This window comes from Curcuma longa, chromosome 16 (genome assembly GCF_044706935.1).
Source record: "Curcuma longa cultivar G26 ecotype Majalengka, Jawa Barat chromosome 16, ITB_CL_G26_1.1, whole genome shotgun sequence".
Taxonomy (NCBI): domain Eukaryota; kingdom Viridiplantae; phylum Streptophyta; class Magnoliopsida; order Zingiberales; family Zingiberaceae; genus Curcuma; species Curcuma longa.
In genome coordinates, this window is record NC_133876.1 from 816,817 (window position 1) to 827,255 (window position 10,439).

The window sequence follows — 10,439 nt, forward strand, 5'->3', positions numbered from 1 at the left end:
GGAATTTGGCACGGAGAGGTTTTTCAGTGGCACGGAACAGTAGCAAGCAACTCGAAATTACAGTAATGGGTTAAAACCAAGCTACTGAAGCATCTAAAACTAGGCAAAATCAAAACATGGTCTAAGCATTAGACTAAGAACCACATTAACAAGACTTCTAAGACATGAAGTTCCTATAAGCACAGCTGCAGAAACTGGAATTGCAGAAATGGAAGTTTTCAGAAATGCAGAAACAAAAGAATGCATCCACGGCTTCTTCTCCCTTTTGTTTCCTCAGCTGGTTGTCAATCAGCCGCCGGATAACCAATCTTGGTTCCAAAAATCCTTTAAAAAGCTAGTCTGCGATGGTTGAATTCCTTTCTCGCGTCCACAGTTCTGAAGATCGAAGAAACCCTCCTCAATTCGGCAGAAACCTGTGTTCGAGTCACATTTGCTGTTGCAAGCTGGAATGTTGCTCGTCTCCTCGCGCTAATGAAGTTACTGATCCCTCGAGCTCACTCTAAAGCCTTCAGAGAACCCCTCTTCCGACTTCGGCCGCTGAGGAGACCGTAACTCACCGAGATTTGCAGGGAACAGAGGATTCCTAGCGGCGGAGAAACCCTCGCCGTCGCTAGCTTCCAACCACCGATTTCCGGCCAACTCAGCGGTGCTAGCTTCCTCAAGGATCCAGTAGCAAGAAGGAATCGGATTGGGTGGATGGGAGCTCGTGTACACGTACGTCGCCGAGCAGAGTTCTTCCGCGGGACGAAGCACAGTAACGGCGCTCACTGTTCATTCCCGAAAATTATAGCTTTTATACTTTGATTAATTGATTAATCTCAGCCGTCCATCTCTGATTCAACGGTGCACACTTGATCTAGGCTCTAGGGCTTCTTAGGGCTCCCAAAAATTTGCGAAATTTTGACCAGGCTCGATCTAAGTCATATCCTCCGTGTTGGCTTGATCAGTTTGGCAATTTTGACTTGAGTTGACCGCGGTTGAGCTCGAGTCGGATTCGAGTTAGCCCTAAAATCAATAAAAATCCATTTAATGCCAAAAAATCACCATTAAATCACAAAAATTATATCAAACCTCAAATTATGCAATATAGGACAAATATGGTCAAATCGATTCAATAAATGATCATTTTCATGTAAAAGCCCAAGAATAAATCGATTTAAAATTAATAAAATCTCAATTCATCACATATCCGGGAGAATACAGTAATGTCTGGAAGCAATAAACTTGTTCGGGAACTTGACCGGGAGAAATAAGATCTTACCCGGGAGAGGGTAACATTGATAAGTTTTTGCCCGGGAGAAGTAAGATCTTGCCCGACAAGGAGATTACCTTAGTCGAGAGTAACTTGGCCGGGCAAAGTGAAGATGAGAGAAATGAGGCCGGGGAGAGATAAGGTGCTGACCGGGAGAATACTTGGATAGCTTGACTTCTGTCCGGAGGAAAGTGTCTTAACCAGAGAAGTGAGATCTTGCCCGGGAGATGTAAGATCTTGCCCGGGAAAGTGATTATCTGATCGGGAGAAGTGAACCCGGGAAGGTATTGCCCTTGGCCGAGAGACAGGAAGCCTTGGTGGCTTAGAACCGAGATAGCCGAGAACTTGGTGTTCGTAGGCCAATGAAGAGAGTTTTGGTAGCTCGTCTCCAGAGGAGTCTAGGTGACTCAGGACCGTGGAGCTTGGTGCTCGGGTGAGAATGAGGAAACCTTTATGGCTTGTCTCCGAGATGGTCCAGGAGGAGCCTTGGTGGTTCAGGATAGGATTGGCCAAGAGCTTGGTGCTGATGGCCGGACAGGTCCGAGAGAGCTTTGGTAGCTCGGCTCGGGACCGTGAGCTTTGGTAGCTCGATCTCAGGGAGCCTTGGTGGCTCAGAATCTGATTGGTCCGGGAGAGCTTTGGTAGCTCGGCTCGGGACCGTGAGCTTTGGTAGCTCGATCTCAGGGAGCCTTGGTGGCTCAGAACCTGATTGGTCCGGGAGAGCTTTGGTAGCTCGGCTCGGGACCGTGAGCTTTAGTAGCTCGATCTCCGGGAGCCTTGGTGGCTCTGAACCGGATTCCTCAAGAGGAGGGCCTTGGTGGCTCGGTCTCTTGATTCTAGGAGAAGGGCCTTGGTGGCCCGGTCTCCTGTTTGATCCGAGAAAGCTTTGGTAGCTTTGCTCGTGACCTGGAACTAATGTTTAATCCATCCTTATACTATGTCCTTGTTATAGAATGTTTTTAATGCTGCTTTTGAGTGTGTAGATATACAGGACAGGTTAAGGAGGAAAATTCAAATGTATGGTGAGAGTTCCAAGGCGGGCGTCTGAGCTGTCTCTTCTGCAGGGGGAGTTCTGTGTCAACAGGCAACAACTTTTGGCAGAGATCCGTTGGGCACAAGAACCAAGCAGAGGCTATAAGAGAAGCGAGAAGCAGCGCGGAGGAGTGTGACTCACGCATTTACTGTTGATCATCCTAGAGAGCTCACAAGCGACATTGCTAATCCTGTGAGAGCTTAATCGTGAATCAAAGAAGAGGAAATAAGAGCAACGTCCTGTGTTTGGAGGAACCGGCTTGCAAGCTGTTCTTGTTGGCTCTGTCTAGAGCAACGTCCTGTGTTTGGAGGAACAGGCTTGAGCAGCAAGTGGTTCTTGTTGTCTCTGTTGTCCAATCTTTGATTCATTGTATTCTCCTTGTCTCGTGCTTATCTTTGTATCTGTTGAGACATTCTGTGGAGAGGTTCCTCCACCGAGAAGGAGATCTATTATAGCCGGTGTTTTTCGGGGTCTGATCTACCGATAGATCGAGGGATCGTCCACCTTACGGACACGCCGAGGAGTAGGAGCATCATCTCCGAACCTCGTTAAATACCTGTGTCAAGTGTGCTGATCAGTCTTCGTGTTCTCTGATTGTTCTTTCCGCTGTGCCAACGAAGACGAAGGAAGAAAAGGTAAAAAGTGTGGACAGCTATTCACACCCCCCCCCCTCTCTAGCCGTGTTCAAGAGATCCAACACCTAGAAGTTGAGGTATCTCAACCACTGAAACTCTACCATCTCATCTACCTTGTTGACCCGTCCGGCTAACGTCTGATCGTCTGGAATCAATTCGGGCGCCTAGACCATCTGGTCGCCTCCATCCAAATAAGGGCGCTGAAACATAAAGTTCCAGCCCCTCCTTTCCTACATTATAAGTTAGTCTAAGATTTAAAGTATAACAGGAAAGTAAATAGTTTAACAAACTGTTTGGTCTTGTTGGTGCCCCGATTAGTTTTGATATGATCAACCGAGTTAAGTTAAGTCCTATGTTGTTCTAATCCCTCTGCTAAATGTGCAGGAACTTAGGTACGGAGGAAGTCGAGCGTAAAACGTAGTGAACGAGAAGGGTTACGCAGGGAAGTGAGCCGACGGACTTGGTGCAATCCGAGGGACGCGGAAGCTACGAAATAGTACGCCGGTGGAGCGAGAAGGGCGTGTGCGAAGTCCGAGGGATGAGAAGCCGAGAGGAAGCACGCTCGAGGGGCAAAAGGCCGGAGTTGGGTTCGGGTGAGCCTAACTCCGGTTGGCCAGAAATCACCCAACCGAAGATTCTATAAAAAAGTCAACAAAAGTCAAACTATTGACTTTGAATGTTGACTTTAACTTTTGACCATTGACTTTGACCAGAGAAGAAGATTTAGACTTGGAGCGTTTGGACGTGGCGGTTGGAAAAAAAAGAAGAAAAAATAATAAGATTTATCTTTTAAAGATAAATGCTTATTTTTATTAAGGATAATTCTCTTTATCTTTTATTAAAGATAAAATTTATCCTTATTTACTCAACGACTACGATCAAGTCTATCTCTGATCAACGGTTAGAATCACATCAATGGATCAATGACCAAGAGAAAGTTCATTTACGATCAACGATCTAGATCTATTCTCTTGGACTATAAATAGACTTAGAGTTTTAGAGTTAGGATATCAATTACTTTTGTAATCTTTTCTCTAAGTCTCTGTGCTTTAATTGTAAAGGCTTCTCTGCCTAAAGAAGTTTTTGGTTGAGCGTTAACTGCCTTGGAAGCAATGATCCAGTTGCAACCAAATTTTTTTAAGACGAGTGTCGTTCTGCTAAACCGTCTATTCATCCCCCTCTAGGGGCAAAAGGCCGGAGTTGGGTTCGGGTGAGCCTAACTCCGGTTGGCCAGAAATCACCCAACCGAAGATTCTATAAAAAAGTCAACAAAAGTCAAACTATTGACTTTGAATGTTGACTTTAACTTTTGACCATTGACTTTGACCAGAGAAGAAGATTTAGACTTGGAGCGTTTGGACGTGGCGGTTGGAAAAAGAAGAAAAAATAATAAGATTTATCTTTTAAAGATAAATGCTTATTTTTATTAAGGATAATTTCTTTATCTTTTATTAAAGATAAAATTTATCCTTATTTACTCAACGACTACGATCAAGTCTATCTCTGATCAACGGTTAGAATCACATCAATGGATCAATGACCAAGAGAAAGTTCATTTACGATCAACGATCTAGATCTATTCTCTTGGACTATAAATAGACTTAGAGTTTTAGAGTTAGGATATCAATTACTTTTGTAATCTTTTCTCTAAGTCTCTGTGCTTTAATTGTAAAGGCTTCTCTGCCTAAAGAAGTTTTTGGTTGAGCGTTAACTGCCTTGGAAGCAATGATCCAGTTGCAACCAAATTTTTTTAAGACGAGTGTCGTTCTGCTAAACCGTCTATTCATCCCCCTCTAGCCGGTCCAACCTGATCCTACAGGTCTTGACTTCAGGTTTTTAATGAAATCCTAGGTCAGACCGACGTCTACTATTCCCCTTACCGGGAACACATCCTCACCCACTCCATTCGAGAGAATTTATGTTGTGCCAACCAAGTCCTCCAAACCTATTGGACATTTGCTCAGCCTCGATCCTCGGCCCCCAAGTCTTCCACTACTAAATGTCCAGATCCTCTAAACCGATCTAGACTTCCGCCTGATGCTCTTGATCCACCAAGACTTTCTGCCTAATCCTCCTAATTAGGACTTCCTTTCCCAGTCCATCCAAATCAGGTATTTCGCCTAATCCTCCAGATTAGGACTTCAGTTGCCTAGCCTCCACTAGGACTTCCGTTGTCGAGCTATAACTAGAACTACTCTTTGCCTAGCCGCAACTAGAGTTTTTCTGTGCTACCTGCACACTCAATTAAGTTCATTTAATCACTTCACAAACTTAACTTGAACCCTTTATTATTTTCAAAACTCAGATTTGATCATATGATGCTCCTTGCACCAACATACTACAGTGGAGCTATTGTCAAGGTATATGTCTTGTTCTTTGATACTTGCTTTAGTAAGTTGTCTATATTCTTTTCAGATCTTGACAACATTAGTTTTTAATTATTGTTTGTTCATGTCTAATGCACAAATATTGTTAACTTTGTATTTTTATTATTTTATTTCACTTATACAAATATATATTGTATTTGTAGGTAATATGTACTTAGATTTTTGTGAATGAATATGATGGTTGAAGATGATCTATCTAGTTGAGTTTTTATTTTACAAGACTTTGTTAGTTCTAAAATTTAATATTTTGAGTGTACTATAAAGTTAGTTTTGGATGTAAAAGATTAATCATTAGTATTACATTTATAAATTTGACTCAAATAATTTTTAGATAAATAAAAATATCTATTAGCATTTTAAATTATATTTTATAATTTTTTAATTTAAATAGTGGATGAATTATGATGATGTGTAACTATTGAATTCAAATTATATATTCTAAATAAATATTAATGATAATTTTTAATATCTTTACAAATTATTATAATGACTTTTGTTATTATATATTAGTTAAAATGATATTTTTAAATTATCTTATAATTATCTTTACTAACAATTTTAATATCCTTATAAAATTTACAAGACATTTATAAATATCAAAATAAATGAGATGTTTTTTTGATACTTTTAAAGTTAGCATAGATATTTTATAATAACATTATATAAATGTCAGGAATAATAGAGAATCTAAGAAGTTACCGTATTTTGATGATTTCTAAAAATATATTATAAGGGCATTTATGTGTGCCATTAAAAAAAAATAAATCCGCTATCTCAACGGTCCCCTAGAGCCGACTTCACAAATATAAAAGGAGGTTCATACAGATACACAAGCGTTAGACGCATAGCAAGATCAATCCCAAGTTATTAAAGATTTTATTTCTAGTAGTGCTTATTTTTTTTGCTTGGATGAAATACTTTTTAATACGCTTTAAAGCTAGTAGGGTTGAGTATTCGATTAAAACCGAATCGATTCGAAACTGAATTAATCGAAATTGAATTGAACTAAATTTTTTTAAACTAACCGAATCGATAAAATTTTCAAATAAAAATTGAACTAACCGAACCGATAAAATATAAAATTATTCAATTTTTGATCAAATTAATCAAAATAATTAAAATTTTTAAATATTATGAAAAATTTATCAATTAGTTAGGGATTTATAAGTTTACTTATTTAAAAATTTAAAAATTATTTTTTTTATTTTGATTAATTTAATTTATTTGATTTAATCAAATAAAAAATTTTAAAATCAAATCAAATTAATTAAACTAATTGATTTTTTAAAAATAATCAAAATTTTGAAATAAACAAATTAAAATTTTAAATTTATTCGATTTAATCACATTTATACTCACCACCTTTGAGACTAGTGTACAGTCAATAGGATATTATTTATAACAAGTATATCATAATTACACAGCAAAACTTCATACACTACAAATGCTCCCACCCGTTTCCGTTCTTGATTCATAACTAAACATACCACCATACTTCGAAGTTCCCCTAATGAAGTCGAAATGCAAACGACGTAGCACCATGCATGCATGTCCACGTACTTATAGAATACATAGATATGCGTATACATCAAAAAGTCAAGTCAAACCATGACCTCCATACTCTTGATTTCTATGCAGCGACCGACCATCCTTACGGGTCGAGTTGGTCGACGAGGGCCAGGGCATTGCTGGTGATTTGGGCTAACTCCACCATCGTCTTCCTGATCGACTCCCTTACCGCCGCTCCGGCGAACTGCGACAGCTCGTCGAGACACATGTTCTCGTCAGTGAGCGCGGCGCTGACCCAGGCCTTCACGTCGCGCAGGTGCCGCTCGAACCGGCTACTACCCAGTCGACCCAATCGGTTCATCTCCCGGACCGACCGCCGAAGTCTGTCCACTCCGTCGCGCATGATCTGGATGCAGTCCCGAATCGCGCCGGCCTCCAGCTGCGCAGACGACCCGAGGCTATTCTTGCTGCCTCTCTTGGCCGCTGCTGACGACGATGCCACCCGGCTGACGTAGACGGAGGCGGAGCGGGCGCTGTCAGCTGTCAGGGCGAGTGCGAGCCGGGCCAGCTGGCGTTTGCTCCGGTGGGCTTCCGGTGCGTAGGATGAGAGACTCTGTTCGCACACCTCCACGTACGGCGTGACCTTGCAGGAGAGGCGCACGAATTCGGCGGAGGATTTTTTTCTGGCTGCGGTGAGGCTACCTGCGGAGAGGCAGCTGATCACGGCGATGACCAGAACAGAGGAGAGATATCAGAACTGCGGACCATTGTGGCTTATCTAATTAACTAAGCCCTCCTCCTCCTTCTTAGTAAGATAGGGACTGGACTGGAGCCGGAAGCCATTATATTGAGGAGGGAGGAATATGACAGCTATATGTAATCTCCATTATCCATGCTTGCAGTGCAGAGGAATGAAGCGAGATGGGGGCAAGCTTTAGGGTAATAAGTAGTCAACGGATGTGGTGGCTTCATGAGTGGATAACGGAGCCATGGAGGATCCAGAAAGCATCACGTGAAAGGTATTTACATATATATATATATATATATATATATTATTGTCTCCTTGTTTCAATTTAGTTAACATCTATATTGGATTTGTTTATCATCCCCATAACTTTACAGCTGCGTTGCCGTAGTCTACGCCTGCTCCAAGGCCCTGCCGCCTTGCCTAGGAGTCAGTTCTTCGCCCTTCTCCGATAATATTGAAGTGGACAACCATTTTAAGTGAAAGAGTGCCAAAGGGTGCCGTCCTTCAATTTTTAATACAAGAGGTGGGCAGTCCTCTTCTAGGGATGGCAATTAGATCCGGACCGATGGAGAATCCGTTCCCTGAATCCATTTTGACCGGGAAATCCCCGAATCCGAGAAAGCGGGGATGGGGATGGGGGAATCCCCGAATCTCGAAAAACGGGGATGGATCGGAGATGGTATTCCAAATATTCTCCGTCCCCATCCCCGAACCCGACCCATCTTATAGTTAACTCTTTTTATTTTTTTTCTTTTGTAGGATAAGTGGTGTCAAAATTTTGAAAAATTGAAGAATGGAAGAACTTCAAACTTATTGTATCGATTATGCATTAGTTGGATGTTGTTTTAGAGATAATGTTTTGTTTTAGAGTTTAATATTTGGTTTTATAATGTTATTTTGTAAGGATTTTATAATATATATATATATTTAAATTAATATTTTAAAAAAATAAGACGGGGATGGGGATGGGGATGAGGATGGGTATGGGGATACCCATGAAAATATCCGGGAAAAACCAACCCCGAAACCCGCGAGGGATCCTCGAAACCCGCTGGATACCCGAAACCCGACGGGGATGGGGATGGTATTTAAATTATGATACCCGATGGAGATGGGGACGGGGATGATATATGGGTTTGGGTTTCGGGGACGGGGATGGAGAAGGCTTCCCCGCGAACCCCCGAACCCGTTGCCATCCCTATCCTCTTCCCCTCTCCTTCAATTTTTAAATATTAATACTTTGTTTGGAACTCTCCTTCAATTTTTAAATATTAATGTTTTGTTTGGGAAAAGGGGTGGAAAGGAAAAGTAAAGATAAATAAGAAAAAGAAAATTTTGAATCTTATTTAGAAAGGAGTGAGGAAAAAGATAGAGAAAGATAAATTTTAATTTTCTTTCTCCATTCAAAAGAAGATTTTTTTACATTTCAATTTGGGAGGTAAATAAAGAGAATGCAACTCTAAATATTATTTGTTTTAATTTTATCTTTGTTTTAAAATATTAATTTTTAAATAATTTATTTAATTTATTTAATTTAAATTTTTTAAATTTCTCTATTTGAGCAGAATCTTTCTGTTCCTTTCTTACATCAATAAAATTTTATAAAAATATATGTAAAATATTGATTTATCTTTTATTGTACCGAAGTATATAAATTTTATATTTCACATATGCTTATTGTATGTCTACTCATTATTTCCTTAAAATTTTTTATTTATTTAAATCATAAATATTAATTTTAATTAATCTCACAAAGTAGTTTTGGTAAGAAAATCTTATATCTATATGTTTAATGGTTTGTGTGTTAATTTTTACATATAGATGTATTTTAAAAAGTAATGGTATTTTTATAATTTTATATATTTAAGGCCCGTTAGCTTCCTTTTTTCTACCCCAAATCTAGTAAACGCGCGTTACGATTAATGAACCTTCCATTTCTCCAAAACAAAAAAAATATAAATACTTCCCTTTTCCTCCCCTCCCCCTCCTTCCTCTTCCGTTAATGAACCTTCTCTCACCCCATCTAAAACAAAGCGTAATAAGTATTTTTTTGCTTTCGCCTCAAAAGATTAGCAGATATTTAATTTTTATTATCTAATTAATTTTAAAAATTTGATCAAATTAGATGCATAAAAAAAATTTATTTACTATCAAAATAATAAAAGCACATATGAATTCTCATCCGATATGAATATTTAAAGATGACGTGGAAATCAAGTACAAAGGGAGAAGTAGAAAAAAATAAGGATATAATTTAGGACATCCCGACCTCTTTCTCTGACCTCGATGCGCTTCCGTAAAGATCTACCGAGCTCTTTCTGGTCTCGTTTCGTCTCTCCAAGTATATACCAAGCTCCTGCCACACTCCCAGCGTCACCTGCCGAACTCCTTACTTGGTCCCTGCAGCACCTGTCAACCTCATGATTTGGTCCCGACAACACTAGTCGACCTCTTGATTTGGTCCCAACAATACTTGCCGATCTCATGACTTAGTCTCGACAACACTTACCGATCTCATGACTTAGTCTCGACAACACTTGCCGACCTCGTGCCTTGGACCTGGCATTACGTACCGATCTCATAACTCTGCTGTAGCAAGATTTCCGCATCCGAAATCCACTTTCGGCACGTGATATTTATTGGAGACTTGGCCGTTCGTGAAGATAAGTCGAATTCCTCGCGCAAAAGCAGGAACGCGATATTTTTGAATAAACGAACAAGGCCTCTTCAAAAGCGAGACGGATATATTAGAATATTTCTAAATGAATCCTAATATTTCGGAGATCGACAATTACTATAAAAAGTAACTCATGCCCATGGGTACAAGTATGCACACACATATATATGTCATACTTTCTTTAAACCTTGAAACTCC

The 10,439-nt window shown here is 40.0% G+C and overlaps 1 pseudogene; it reads right to left on the bottom strand.

Moving 5' to 3' along the window:
• Nucleotides 1-6,958: 6,958 nt before the first annotated feature.
• LOC141847116 (pectinesterase inhibitor 9-like) lies at nt 6,959-7,584 on the bottom strand (annotated as a pseudogene).
• Between the last annotated feature and the right edge of the window lie 2,855 nt (nt 7,585-10,439).